The 15,414-nt window shown below is 32.9% G+C and overlaps 1 protein-coding gene across 1 annotated transcript in view; it reads left to right on the top strand.

Moving 5' to 3' along the window:
- The window catches only part of LOC123698312 (serine/arginine repetitive matrix protein 1), a 146,171-nt gene that overhangs the window by 102,832 nt on the left and 27,925 nt on the right, over positions 1-15,414 (top strand). The window lies entirely within an intron of this gene.

Here is a 15,414-nt window from a genome sequence, read left to right as displayed (position 1 = left end):
TAACTCCCTCGCAATTCCATGAAATGAAGTGCGTTAGAAAACATTCAAAGGGAATTTGAATAACTTTCCTCGTGATGTAAACAACCCGTAACAACGTCACACAATTATGATGTAAATCGTTTAAGTTATACATCAATCATTTATAAGTTTGTTTTGATTTTGAGATCCATTTTGCGTTCGTGACTCATATATGTTTGTTTATATTATAACGCTAAACATAGGTATTCGTAGAAATAAAAGAAACAACTTGATTATATTAAAGCTTTTAAAGCTCTATCGATTTATGTTGCATAAAATCTACCTTAGATTTATGTGTGTAAACTGTAAAGCCAAGGCAGTCGCTAGTAGGAAATAAGTATTTGTAGGTTGTTTTTTTTTTTTTTTTTTTTTTTTTTATACAAGAGGAGGCAACAGAGCAGACGCGTCACCTGATGTTAAGTGCACTGCGTCGCCCATAGGCACCAGCAATGCCAGGGACATTATTAGTGCGTTGCCGGCCTTTAAGGTAGGAGTACGCTCTTTTCTTGAAGGTCCCTAAGTCGTAACCGTTTGGAAACACCGCATGAGGAAGTTCGTTCCATAAACTCGTTGTGCGCGGAAAGAAGCTTCTTTTGAAGCGCGCAGTCGTCGATCGCCAGGAGTCAAGGTGGTGTGGGTGATATTTTAGTTTGTGGCGTGCGGTACGATGATGGAACTCAGCGGCAGGTATTGTTCCAAACAGCTCCTCAGAGCACTCCCCATTGTAGATGCGATAGAAAACACACAGTGAAGCGACGTCTCTTCGCAGCGCCAAAGTATCAAGCCGATCGGTAAGACTTGGCTCGTTAACGAGTCGTACTGCTCTCCTTTGAATACGGTCAAATGGAAGGAGGTGTTGTTGGGGTGCCCCGGCCCAGATGTGGGAGCAGTATTCCATGTGCGGCCTAACTTGCGCCTTATAAAGCATAAGGCGGTGGTGCGACGTGAAATACTGCCCCGCTCGACAGAGGACACCAAGTTTCTGTGAAGCCAATTTGGCTTTTCCTTCCAGATGACAGGAGAACTGTACGCTACTCGAGATTTCGAGACCAAGAATACCGATGCTAGCTGTGGCAGAGAGAGGAATGCCCTGAAAACGAGGAGTTACGACAAAGGGAAGCTTTTTTGCGGTGAACGCGCAGACCTGTGTCTTCTTGTAATTTTACCTTTCAATAAGTCTTTAGTACCATTCACTACTTTTAATTAGAAAACATACATTGTGAAGGCCTGCGTGGAAGACCCGATGATGATGATGATACATTACTTTTTTGGGATTATGATTTGTTTCTTTTTTCTTACTCAATATAAGGGAGGCAATTTACATTATTTTGATCAAATGAAGGTCAAGACATTTTGGAATGCCTAAATATTCTGTCAAAGAGTTAAGTGTTTTCGCAGATGTGACATTTTGTTGACGCGGCGGGTACCTAAGAGTGTGCTCGAACACTCACTTCTTTTGTTGGCAGAGCTTTCAACTGCAATCATCTCCCCTTCAAACTTTCTATACCTTTGCTACTGACATTGAACGTCTGTTGACAGACTAGTCATTGACCGACTTAGCTGTAAACAATCATCTAACGATGAATATTTAAATATTGTATAATAAAGCGGTCCCTTCTAATGTTGAATTTCATTTTCATTTCATAATTTTTATGATTTGTTTTCACAATACTTGTAATCTGTCTTCTTGTCTGTAAAATATACAACATTTTTATGTTCCTAAAAGAGAGGAGTGGATTTTTAATAAATAAAGCTTTTAAAAGTACGAAAGATCTGGAATGCGTCCTTGTACTAGAAGTATATATTGCAAAGTTTAAATAAGAACGCTTATATTAGTCACTAAACGACCAATTAAAATCACCTTGTAAGCTCAACGGATATTCTTTTACTAAGTCCTTTCCTTAATTTATCTGAATAATGAATTCGATCCGGACGTAAAATGAGTCAAGAAAAAACTGGCTTACCTCATATTAGTAAGTGGTCTTATGTTCGCTTCTAGGAAGATAGATGTTTACAAATATGTTCTTGTAACGATTTTTACTACGCTTTTATAGATTATCCTCTTAAAGCTATCGAAATTTAATAAGGAATTTCTTTAAGCTTTATGAAGCTGTTAGTGCTTCTTTTGTTTTATGAAGATATTGTTTTAATATTCCTTTCAAATAATCTCTGAGGTAATTTTATGTGACTATATTAAGTCCAAACTTAAACAATAGTGATAATATTATAGAAGTGGGAATTTGCTTTCAATTAAGTTTCCTTTCTCTTTCTGGAAGAAACATATTTTTTTTACCTTTGATGCTTGCGCATTTCATTCTGTGCATTTGGTGAGCTTTGAATGTTTTGGTCTGGTTTGACTATTATTAATCAGAAGATAGAATTGTTGAGCATTTTCATTTGTTACTCATAGCGAATAGGCAAACATCATAAATAAGATAGCCTACTACACGTTATGGTACTTTATAGCTGGAGCTTTCCGTTCATTTATTAAACGTATAAACTATACGCATTGCTTGCAAACACTGAAGGGTTAACAGTCTGCTGCGTAACATAGGGTGTTCTCAAAAAGATCCCCACACGAGGCTCAAATAAAAGTAAACAAAAAATTCAACGATGCTACCTAAACGAGTGAATTTGACGCGAATTGTTCCGTTCTTTTTAATGTTGTTGCTTTGATACATTTTGTTAAACCGTTGAGGACAGATTTCCTATGTCATTGATTGCAAAGAGACGTTCAGTTCAGCGAGTCAGCACGGCATGTTTTTTGTATTTACCTTGGGGAGTGACAATAGCTTTTTCCGAGGTTAAATTTTTAACAAACTTTTTCGTCGATTTTATTATTATCAGCATCCTTATTTTGCGATTGGACAATGGACATATTCATGAAATAGACCCCTTTTGCTTTCGTTGCCAGTAATCAGTGAAAAAGTTAACAACATGTTCATATTATGTCATACATAATACAAGTTGAGTGGTATACGACTGAGCAGACGTTAGATATCGACCGCTACGCACCAAATAAAATTAGGACACCTTTGAAACGTCCTCAATGATCAACTTGTACGTCACGGGGTTTTATTCTGTCTATTTCACGGTTTGAAAGGCACGTCTACCTTCGAATATCAACATTTACCTATAAAAAGACCAAATAGGACTTGTTCTATTATACTTGTAACTCGACCCACGCATCGCGTAGCAAATTGTTATTCCGATATCTTTAGCCTCATTTACTTAATATTTGTGGATATTGTTTGCTTAGGAAATTAGATTTGCCCGTTTTGTATTGAGGTCTATTAATTATTTAGACACAAGGACCTTTAATGAGATAACTATTTCAAATGTTTGTTTCATGTCTCTCTTCATTACTTTATTGTATGCTTTTGGAGTTGTGTGTTATATCTCTGGTTTAGTATATACTTTAGATTTATATTCAGAGTATAAAATATCATCATCGTTCACATTGTACACATATACCGAACATGGAAGGGAACTTATCTCCGAATTAAAAGAGGAATTTTATCATGAAATTTAATATACTGTACCCGAATTGTTATTTACATAAATACTCCTGAAATGTGAACCCAACGCTTCGCAAATCCATCACACGTAAAATATTTACGACATTACAAATGTGCGATGGGCATTACTGACACTTATAAATCAGCGCCTCGCTGATATCGACTACTGGCCCATCAACTTGATAAATGCTGGTAACTCGAGACCCTTACAGCCCCATAGCCTATAATATATACCTCTTCTTATATATAATACAGGAGTACTTTTAAGCCGTCGCTCCGTTATGCGTATAATTTTTCATAGTTTATCTCGTAATTCCTTTTGATGTGTGCTTGCGGGGTAAATGTTTATGGTGCTTATAATGGTTTGAGATATGCACCGTTTCATAAATTCAATTTCATACAATTAAATGATATCACGGACATGAAGGAAAAATCAGGGTTTCCAAACAATTTATATTCCAGTAAAGTTGACGAAAGATCTATTTTAAATTCAACTGCATTTATCAGCGCTCCGTGGAATTTATTTGTAGTTGAGCCAATATCCTAGTTATAGATTTCAAGATTTCTTTGCAAAGAATTCGTAGATACTATTATAATCTCGCTATATTATTTTCAATATTTGTTCAAAAATCTTATTTCAGTTTGTAAAATGGAGATAATATTTTCAGTTTCTTTTTAACGTCTCTTGACGTTGATATTACAAAGAAAGTTCTATTTCTAAAAAATCATGTCTTGATGCGATACGGCCCAGTAAGCTGACCTACTGGAAGTAAAGAAATATATTATGCATATCAGTAGAACTATCGCGTTTTTGATTCTCCGCTAGATCTGGGTCAATGACCCATTGACCAGCAAAATATCCAACTACCCACAATTCCAATTAAAACTGAATACAATCGAACACCGTATTTGTTCATGCCGCATTCTCCTCTTGAGCGATGCATGTACTTATTGTGCAAGTCGGAATTAAAACCATCGGATAGTCGAGATTCCCTAAGGGTTCCCGATGTCTGAGGTTAGGGTTACGCAGGGCCGATTGAATGTGGTCTGCGGTGAAGAGCTGAGTTTAGAATTCACAATGCGGTTCGATTAACTAAGGATAGTGAAGAATCCAATACCTATTGCTTTGTTGAATGGAATCAATGTTTCAGTTTGTGTTTAATTATAAGGTGTCTCAATAGAACATTTAGAGAAAATACTGGCACTCTATTGGCTTTAACCTATACAATAAAGCGTTAAAATTCAATCAGGTACATCTTAATATTAAAATCAATATACTGTTCGTAGTTCTGCTGTCTATCAAAACTTTCTATTTATACCTACCTTGGTTCTATTTTAATCTTCGTAAAAAGGATTCGAAGGGTGTACGAAAAGTGCTCTGTACAAGGGGTTACATGCTATTAGAAGTATTGAGTTTTATTGTACAAGATCTCTATTGATTTTAACTTATAGACGTGACGAGAAATGTACTTTGTCTCTCTTCTTCAAGGAGAATTTTAATAGCAGGAATGTAATGTAAATGTAATTTTACTGCCTGGAATAAGAATAAGAATTATGTTGTAGTGTTGTGCTAAACAAGATATTCCTTCATATACTACCAAAAATTTGTCGCGGTCGAATTCGTGCAAAGAAATTGAATCCTCTATTTTACATTTCTTAAAAAAAAAACCTGTAGACGCGATTTAAATAAACTACGTGATTTATAAAGACATACATCCTTGTCTGATGATACCCATACCACATTATTAACTATAATAAAACAACCTCAAAAACAACCGCACCCAAGAAAAATAATTTTTCACCTTCCGCGTTTCCATTGCACACGTTCCATTGTATCCAAATTTGGACAATGTCATTTATAAGTCCAGCTATAATGGGCTAACTTCCCGCTTCGCGAAATGTTTGAGCGGAAATTAAACTTGCTACCAGTTACCCCTTCCGATCCTTTGAGTCATACCTGCGTAAAGTTTTCAATGTAAATATTCACCGATCCGCTTATGGACCTGTTTTAACGTTCGAGCGTACTTAGGAAAGTTGCTATGCATTATTGCAGCATCGAGGTTTTATTGTTGATGATTATACGCGACGTACATGGTTATTTTTGTTTTTGATCGGTTTATGAACTCGTAACGTAGATTCAAGGATATTTAGGAACATTTCTTTTTTTATTCAATTTTATCGGTCTATTTTTATATTGAATAATTTCATTTTGATTGCGCAATAATGTAAAGATTTTCGAAAAATTAGTACTATGTCTTAGGAACACAAACGCTAACAATCTAACGTTCAATGACGTCTTCTTTTTAAGTCCTTGAAAAAATGTTAAATCCAACTAAAATTGAGAGTCATTGTCATCATACAATCTAATTTAAATCGTCAATACATTAGTTGGACTAAACAATAGGTGGCGGTACAATTGCATCTGTAATACGCTTTGTGGCCTAGCTCACTTTAACACCGTAATCCGATTAAAGCATTATTAAATCATGATCAGGAATAAAACAGGATGGATGAGGTATAGGGAGAGCTGCGGTTTTTGGTACGTGTCTGCTGTCTATGTAGATATTGAGTTTTGAAACTGCTTAGATAGGTACTTATTGTGGGGTTATGGGTGGTATGCTTTCCTTCAATTTTTTTTTATAAATTCTAATCACATATCATCCCAGCGCATTATTTCCACAATATTTTTATATATTATAAATTATTCCTTTTTGTTGATGGGGTTTTAAAAATAATAATTAAATTGATTTCTAAAATTCGTTTCTTACAGATATTCAGTGTTGTATTTTCAATAAATCGAGTCTAATATACTGTAATACTGTGCTAATATTAATATAATGAGGGTCTAATCATATAAAATGCTTAACTTAACCGCCTCAAGTCACAACGTATCAAAAAAAGTTCATTTGTATTTTAAAAAATAAATTTACCTCTCAGTAACCAATTAACAGAAATCACTCTTTTAATTTAGAAAGATAATGAATTCAGTCGTGATTCAGGAAATTGTATAATGGAATTGTAAATAAGCGATCACGTGGATCAATCATGTTGAATTATTTGCACATTATTATGTCTTTAAATAATAATTAAGTTTCAGTGCTTTTAAATTATATAGGTATTTTTTTATCTATACATATAATAAATCTGTAGAAGGGTCAATTCTGTACATTGAAGTTATTGAAATAATAAATAGCAGGGGGTGTTACTGGATCGGTACCAAACCCAAATATGTGATTAAAAAAATTTTTGTCTGTGTGTCTGTCCGTCTGTCTGTCTGTCTGTCTGTATGTGAAGGCATCACGTGAAAACTAACGGTTCGATTTCGATGAAATTTGGTATTACCTGGGATAGGATACTTTTTATCCCGGAAAAATACGTAGAAAAAAAAAATCTTAATTTTTCCGCGCGGATGGAGTCGCGGGCGGAAGCTAGTTTAATATAATATTTATTCTCATTTTCAAAGTCTAACAAATACTTTTATTTAAAGAACCGCAATTGAATGCAGTAGCATTAGAGATAAGCAGCCATATAGTTAATATTAGGAACAGCTGGACTTCCTCGTTGCGGTTTGAACAAGCTTAGTGATCTACCCTCTGATTTTTACACGATATTTAATTTCTTTTAACAAACAAAATAAAGTAGACATCATCGAAATGAGAGAAATAAATCTTTATTTATTTATTTTTATCTAATTATGACATTATACATACAAATTCTATTAAAGAAAGTCGTGTTCGAAAAGGAATAAAAAAATTCGAATTGATTTATTTATATCTGACAATGATAAGCGGCCTTGAATAAGATACATGAAGGTACATCAAGATACTACAATTATTATACAGTCGTAACATGATACATATTATTATGTAAATTTAAAAAAAAACCTGCATTCAGAAGAACTGAGAGCGTTACTGACACCTAAAGTTATGCCATAAAATTTTGACTGGTTCAATCAGGCGGTCTATCTTAATACTAATATTAATAGGACATACCCATTACCCATTTTATATGACCAGGTAGGTAAGGTTACAGTAAACAATACACAATCAAGATAGTGCTATAAACTACGTCCAGGGGTTATGTCTATCGGCGCAGTTAATTAAATTTCGGCTCGTCTAGTATTCGAGATATGCACTAGGTACATTCTGACTAGTTAGTAGTTACACCTAATATGTACATTATATTTACTATGTGTTGGTCGAATAGTACAATGTAAAGTCTGTGATATTTTGAACTATGTAGTTATTCGCAACGGCTTTGCCCAGGTACAATTTTTTTCTAAGTTTTTAAACAATTTTAATTCGAGAGGAGATACATTAACGCTTACATTAACGGACCAAAAAACATTGAATTCTGTAGTGAAGTGTAAGTGTTGTAAATCTTGGTCTGTGTGTGGTAAATGGTCTTCTTTATTCATCTCGATTAGGTTTTGTGCATTTGATCGTGTACCTATGGAAGTTTTTTTATACCTACCGGATAAAATTAGTCCAAGAATAACGTTTTGTTTCTATGGTTGTAGATAACAAACACCTTTATAAAGACAAGATTTTCTTGCAGATTCATTTACTGTCTCAATTGAAGTGTAATAATGGTGCAGTACCACTGTCGTATACTTATCGTTTTGTATTGTTTTATTATCATTGAAAGATTTATTAAAATAAAACAGAAAAAAGGATTTTACATTTTAGTAGGTTATATTACTACGAAATCGTATATATACTTATATTTTATGAGTATCCATAAATTACTGCAAAATATAGATAAGTTGCTTAGTATAATGGAATAACATAAATATAAAATACATATACAACGTTTAATCTAGAAAAAGGCGTAAGCAAATAATATATTTGTTTTGATATTTTTTGTCACAACTGAGATAAAAGTATTAAAAAAATATATTATCTGTTGAATTACGAAACATCGTACGATATTGATAAGAGCCTATAAGCATGACCATTGACCAATAAGGTCACATCTTGAATTAATATTTAAACATTTCATTGATATTCTCTAGACATATATGAGTCATAGATAATATTATGTATGCACTATTTATTAACTAATCATTGTTAAATATTAATAAGTGTATGAATATTAAAATGTGTTAGAAGTCGTAGGTCATTTGATAAAGATTTAAAGAGTGTAGAATTTTGATATATTTTATTACAATTTATAACATCTTTTTTATTTTTATACAAGGACAGATAAATTAATTATCCTTGCTATATCTAATATCTAATATATATTATAAAGGCGAAAGTTTGTATGGATGTATGGATGTTTGTTACTCTTTCACGTAAATACTACAGAACAGATTACAATGATGTAGCACACATATAGTGGGTAACTTGGATTTACATGTAGGATAGGTTTTATTCCGGAAATTCCACGGGAACGGGAACTATATCTGTTTTCCTTTAAAAACGCGGGCGAAGCCGTGGGCGGTAAGCTAGTTAATTATGTATTATAGAAGGCCCATGTCCCAGCAGTGGGGTCATATATGGGCTGATGATGATGATGATATATTACAATAATTTAACTAATTATTCATATGGAATTCACCCTCTATCTATTGGCTATGTATAACGAAATCTGTTGAGTCTAGAATACATGAATCTGCCTAAGTGTCGTGTTAGCCAACACCGTGAGCCAGATGTGGACATGACTTATGACACGACTAGGATTAGCTGGACACACGTTTACACACTAATAAATCTTAATGGCCAACGCAAAGCTTAGTTAAACAAGGAAAACTTTCACATCAACAAAGTCTAGGGATAGTTTGTTGTATTGTTCAAATATCTAAAAAATTCTGTAGAATAATTTTAAGTCTTTAATACAATAATTGGTGATTGATTTCATTTTATTTAAATTTAAAATGTTTATTTCACAAATTCAGATGATAAGAATCCTTATTTCTTGTTAGAAAATTATAAATTTTCAAAAAAAATTATAAAATGTTCTTCTATGTGTATACTAGTAAAAAGTAGTGCTCGAAGGCTAGGGAAGTTTTCCACCTATAATGTCAAACTTTTTTGTTTTGATTTATAACATATACAGATAAGATTAATAATACCTATATGGTAGGTATTACAAAATCTATAGCTTCTCAGTAAATTCGTAAAGGTCCCATATAATACAAAGATTGTTCGATATACCTAATTGTAGATTATAAAGATAATGAACGATCATAATTTGATATTAACGGCATAATTTTCCTAATAAAGTTAAGGAAATTAATATTCGCTTATTCCGCTCGATTAGAACATATTTAGTGAAAACAATACATCAAGAGCTGTCTGAATCAGCTTTCACTAGTTGTTTCTTTCGTTTATTGAGTCGATCAAGTGTAAAATATATTTTTGGAACATGAATGAGTTTGAAATGAGTATCGAAGTCATAAAATAAAACAAAACTGAAGTTTTTTAAACTGCGTAGATACATTAGGTACAACTAACATCATCATCATCATCATCATCATCAATCATCATCATCAATACATATAATAAAATTCTAGAAAAGTCGTGTCTGTACAATCAAAATATATAAAAAAAAATTAGCAGGTGCTATTATTAAATCGATCCCAAATCCAAAACTGTAGTTAAAAAAATTTTTGTCTGTGTGTCGGTTTGTCTGTTTGTCTGTTTGTCTGTATGTTCGTGCACGCTAATCTCAGAAACGGCTTATCCGATTAAGATGCGGTTTTCACTAATATATTGTGGTAATCTTCATTTAACATTTAGTGTTTATTTCATGTCAATCGGTTCGTAAATAAAAAAGTTATGACCATTTAAGTATTCACGGCGAACATATTTTGCTAAGGCATTCTATACACTGTACGATAAAACGTAAGTTATCTGTTACAATTATTATTCCTGTAAATGTCCAAGTGATCATATCGAAAGTGCCCAAGGGTGGGGGGTGGGGGGTGGGTTTGGTCAAATTAGAATTATTCTTACTTCTAGGTAAATTTTATACATAAAATGTCCTTTAAATTATGTCGTATTATACATATTTTTAACCCCCGACGCAAAAAGATGGGTGATAAGTGTTTGACCGCTATGTGTGTGTGTCTGTTTGTGCCACCGTAGCTCGCTAACAGGTAATCCGAATTAGATGCGGTTTTTTTAGTTAGGCAGCATATTTTCCGACGCTGGTTCTTAGATAAAGTGTATCAAAATCGGTTCATCCATTTATTATACCTAGGTATATTATTATGGGGGTAAATGTGGGAATGAAAAAAACGAAAGTTGTCAAATATAAGTACCTAAGTGATATATTAAATGAAAGTGAACGACCTACCAGTAACAAATCGGTTCATCCATTTATTTAATATAGGTATAAAAGTGGTAATAAAAAAATGAATTTGTCAAAAATATACTCAAGTGACATATCATATGAAAGGGCATGACGTGTAAAGTTTAATTAGACATGTTTTATCAAAATCGGTTCATCCATTTATTATACCTTTTTATGGGTAAAAGTGGGAATGAAAAAAACGAATGTTGTCAAATATACCCAAGTGACATATCAAATAAAAGTGCATAACGGGTGAAGTACACTTAGTTATATTTTTATCCAATTCGGTTTATCCATTTATTAGATTACAGCGGTAAAAGTGGGAATGAATAATGTGGTCAAATAATATACTCAAGCGGCATATCAAAATATGAAAGGGCAACGTGTGAATTACAATTAGTCATATTTTATCGAAATCGGTTCATCCGTTTATTACATTTAGGGCTTTTTAGGGGTGACAGTGGGGATAAATAAACCAAATGGAGCATCAAACTACAGGATATGACGTGTACATATAGGTACAATTAGATATGGTTTACATCAAAATCGGTTCTGCCATTTACTAGGGATGGAAAGGGAAGGGTTGAAAGTCTGTGAAAGAAGAGGGGATATGGGAGCGAGAGGATAGCCACACCCTGGAAATTTTGAACTCTACTCAAAGCTACATAGGCCTGGCCCTTGGCAATATTTTTTCCTAAGTATACCACTTCTTTTGCCACTGTGGTCCATTACAATTTGTGCACGGTTACGGCCCAACTTAAAAGATGTCAAGGAGCAACAAACTTATAGATATCAATATGATGTAGGAATGTAATATGGAGGTAGAGGTAGGTCTCGCTCACTTGAAAATATTACATGAAAATAAGAAACCGAAAGGAATAAATAATTATTTTACAAACTTCCCGACGATCTTTAAAATTATGTACCATATATGTATTTTGATAATGAGGTATATTATGATGATGTTGGCATGGCAGCCCCGATGACTTTGTTTTTTTTTTATAAATATTTAAAATGGTATTTATTTTTAAAAATCTTCGGGAAGTTTGTGAAATTATTTATTCCTTTTTCTATGTATGGACTTTTCTTCGTAGCGCTGTTTTTTTTTTATTTAATTTTTATTGCACGGTCTAAACGGTTTAGTTACTACCTACAGGCGTGAGACAGGATTCAGGAAAGATCTGATTTGGATTTTGTGCTGGATTTCATAAAAACTGAGTATCGATTAAGCTGATCAGTTGCTGCACGATACATAGTTAAAAAACATCCATACAAGGAAGGAAGGAAAAGAAATTTGCTCCCCTCCCCCCTGGTGCCTAAAAATAATATGAGATAATTTAAAAGAAATTTTACGTAGAAAATTAAAAAGGCATTTTTTTTGTATTGTTTAGTTCAGTTTAGTAATAAATTTTACTTACAGTTCTTTTAATTATTTATGGTAGTCTGTGTTTACTCAATAATTTAAGATAAGTAGTAACTACTATGCACTATGCAGTCACTATTCCACGCGGACGAAGTCGCGGGCACAGCTAGTTCTTGAATATAACTATAACACACGCCATATGAAGCAATATTAGTACATAATATCTATTGTGTATACATTTTTGTTTGCCAAAAGAAAAAAACGATTTACCTTACAACGTTAACGTACTTGTTAATCTAGTGAAAAACGAATTGCTATTTTATCATTTATTTTTAAATGTAAACTTTGTTTATAAACTGGAAAAACTACAGTTTAATTGATAAATTGACTGAATGTTGAGTCTATTTCTTATATCTAAATGATTCAGATGAGTCTCTGACTCTGAACTCTACTCTGAACGAAATACATAGTTTTAAAAATTATACTTGTAGACTTTAAGACATAATATTTTTCTTATATCACAGCAAATGTTTATTTATCTAAGAAAAACTTATACACATACTTAACCTACTTCTTGAGTGAATTACAAAATGGTTAAAGATGAATCTTATTGAGACAGATTGAATTTTGAAAAGACTGATTTATACTCGTATAAAATCTTGTACTTATGTGTTGCGAATTAAAAGAGGAACTACCTATACGCGAATAAGCGAAGCTGCATGCAGAAAGCTAGTTTGTAGTACAAAATTAAGTTTGTAAAATCGCTCGAATGTAACTGAATAAAGAAGATTCGTCTGGACGTATCTTTTTAAAATAAAGAAGCTGTAAACTTTAGACTGGAAACACAATGTAAGAACCGGTAGTCCTACACATTTCGTTTTTTTATGAAATAAATCTAAATTTTTCAATTAATATCATTTAAATTTTTAACTAAAAAGACAAATTTATAATCTAACCATATCTTACAATGTGTGTACATGCTGCATAAAACATTATATTTTCATCTACAATGCAAATCTCCTTAAATTCAACAATAACTTTCAAAGACATCCAAACTTTTCTACTAGGCAAGCGAACTGAGACCACGAGATAAAATAATTATCGTGTCCTTTGTTGCCGATAATGTTATCTCTCCGCTCCGGTGATCTGTGACTTTAGATAATAAGAGGGGGAGTGAATACGAGTCTTAAAGGATCTATTAAGGATATAAAAACAATTACTATCTCCGCCTAAGTTAAGTCCTCATAGATTTTAATCTGTCAAGTCTTTTCGTACTGTGTTTATCGCACTACCAAAACAATTACGATATGATATCAAATTCAGTGACGTCATATCCGAAAAAGGGAATTATTCTGAGAATTACAAAATTAATGTACTTATCTGATTTGAAGGTGTTTTACAAAACAACTGATAACTAAGATTGTAACAGTAGTCTGAAATTTTTCCGAAAATAAAATTTAAATCCATTGCTTATCTCATCGTTTTCTTGATAATTTCTGAGATAAAGAAGATTATAAAAGTTTGACGAGATTGCAAAGGTAATACATATTTGTGAAATGATTTACTGAAAGCAAAAATTTTCTCAATTTGATAGCGGCCGTATATTTCCCTCTACCATCTACATCGAAACATCGATGATAAAATTATAATTCATAATCGTCTGACGCAAATTTATAAAGTACATATAGAGGCTATTTTAAACGCTAATAGGTAAAACAAGATTAACCGTACCTACATCACACAAAGCGGCTGGATATTGAAATTATAAAATGTTACACGACAACGCTATAATGTCTTTGACAACAAAGGCTTTGGTTGACGTTGATAAATCACGTCGGCACGATGATATTAGGCACTGAGCTATTTCTTAGTGGCCATAAGCACTAAGAAATAACCAGACAGTCGATATTGGAAAAGCCATCACCTCCAGCCCGTCTGCATAACTCAATATTAGAACTATGCGAGGTTTTCATAATGCCGACACACGCGTAGTCAACCGTAACGCTTGCTATTGACGAGGGATATGTACATTAAGTTCAGTTTACTCAACAGTTTGTGTAGCCCTTATTGATATGTATTTATGGAAAGTTAGGCTTTGTTAATCTGAATATTGCTTTCATAGCTTTTGGGTGTGTTGAATATATTGATAATAACTGATAACAATTCGTGAGTGTTGAGAATTTCGATCACGAATTTTGGTTATTGGTTGAGCGCGTATCTACGATAAATATTCTGTATTTACTGGCACGTATTTCTACACAAACAATTCTATAATTTAGATTGTTGAGGTTTAAATTTATTAAGATGTACGTATTGAAATTATAATAAGCATTCCTGACTTCAATATCTCCTGCTGAGTTGTACCGTTCGCGTACTAGTTATGTCTTTAAAATAATTGGCCCTTTATTACTATGTTTTACTCAATTAATGTTTAAACTTCTATCCTTATTGCTTTTAACATCTACAGCAAAGAAAAATTAGATACCGCATAGCTGAAGGTTATAATTAACGAAAGCTTCGGGGCCAAAAACAAAACGATAATTAAGACCAATTAATTTAAACTCCGAATGGGGATTGGATTCCTTTGTGTATCATGCTTTTATTGATTTCGAATGTTTTGTTTTATTTCCTATGTCTCTTAATATGATGGACATCAGAGCTGAACGGTTTTAATTAATTTCTTTGAGCTCTCTTACGATTGGCCATACATTATTATGATACGTTTGACTTATGCATACGTAAAAGAATTCTCTTTTGAGATTTATTTCATGAAAGTTATTTAAAATTGATTTCAATACTTAATGGATATTAGCTGCGAATAAACTTATAAAGATATTAAATGTAGTTTTTACATTTATATTTACTGCAAGTCTGAGATATTATTCATAAGTATAAGGCATGTTCGAAACTATTAGTAACATAATTAAAAGCATAGAATGATTAAAGATAAATATTCTAGATACATATGCACAAACAAAATCTACGTGATTTTTCCTATCACCAAGAAAATGTCTACAGCCTTAGTTATTATCGTAACAATGTTATTATAGAGATAATACACACTATCATAGAGATAATATTACGCACACTATCGCTTTCTACGTTGTTCCGAGTTGTGCGACTGCGGGAACCCCTGAAACGCCACGGGCAAAATCCCGTCAGGAATTCCATATATTTGCATCTATTTCAATTACTTAGGGAAATTGCGTACGATTA

Source organism: Colias croceus, chromosome 16 (assembly GCF_905220415.1).
Source record: "Colias croceus chromosome 16, ilColCroc2.1".
Classification (NCBI taxonomy): domain Eukaryota; kingdom Metazoa; phylum Arthropoda; class Insecta; order Lepidoptera; family Pieridae; genus Colias; species Colias croceus.
This window is presented reverse-complemented; position numbering and strand designations above follow the sequence as displayed.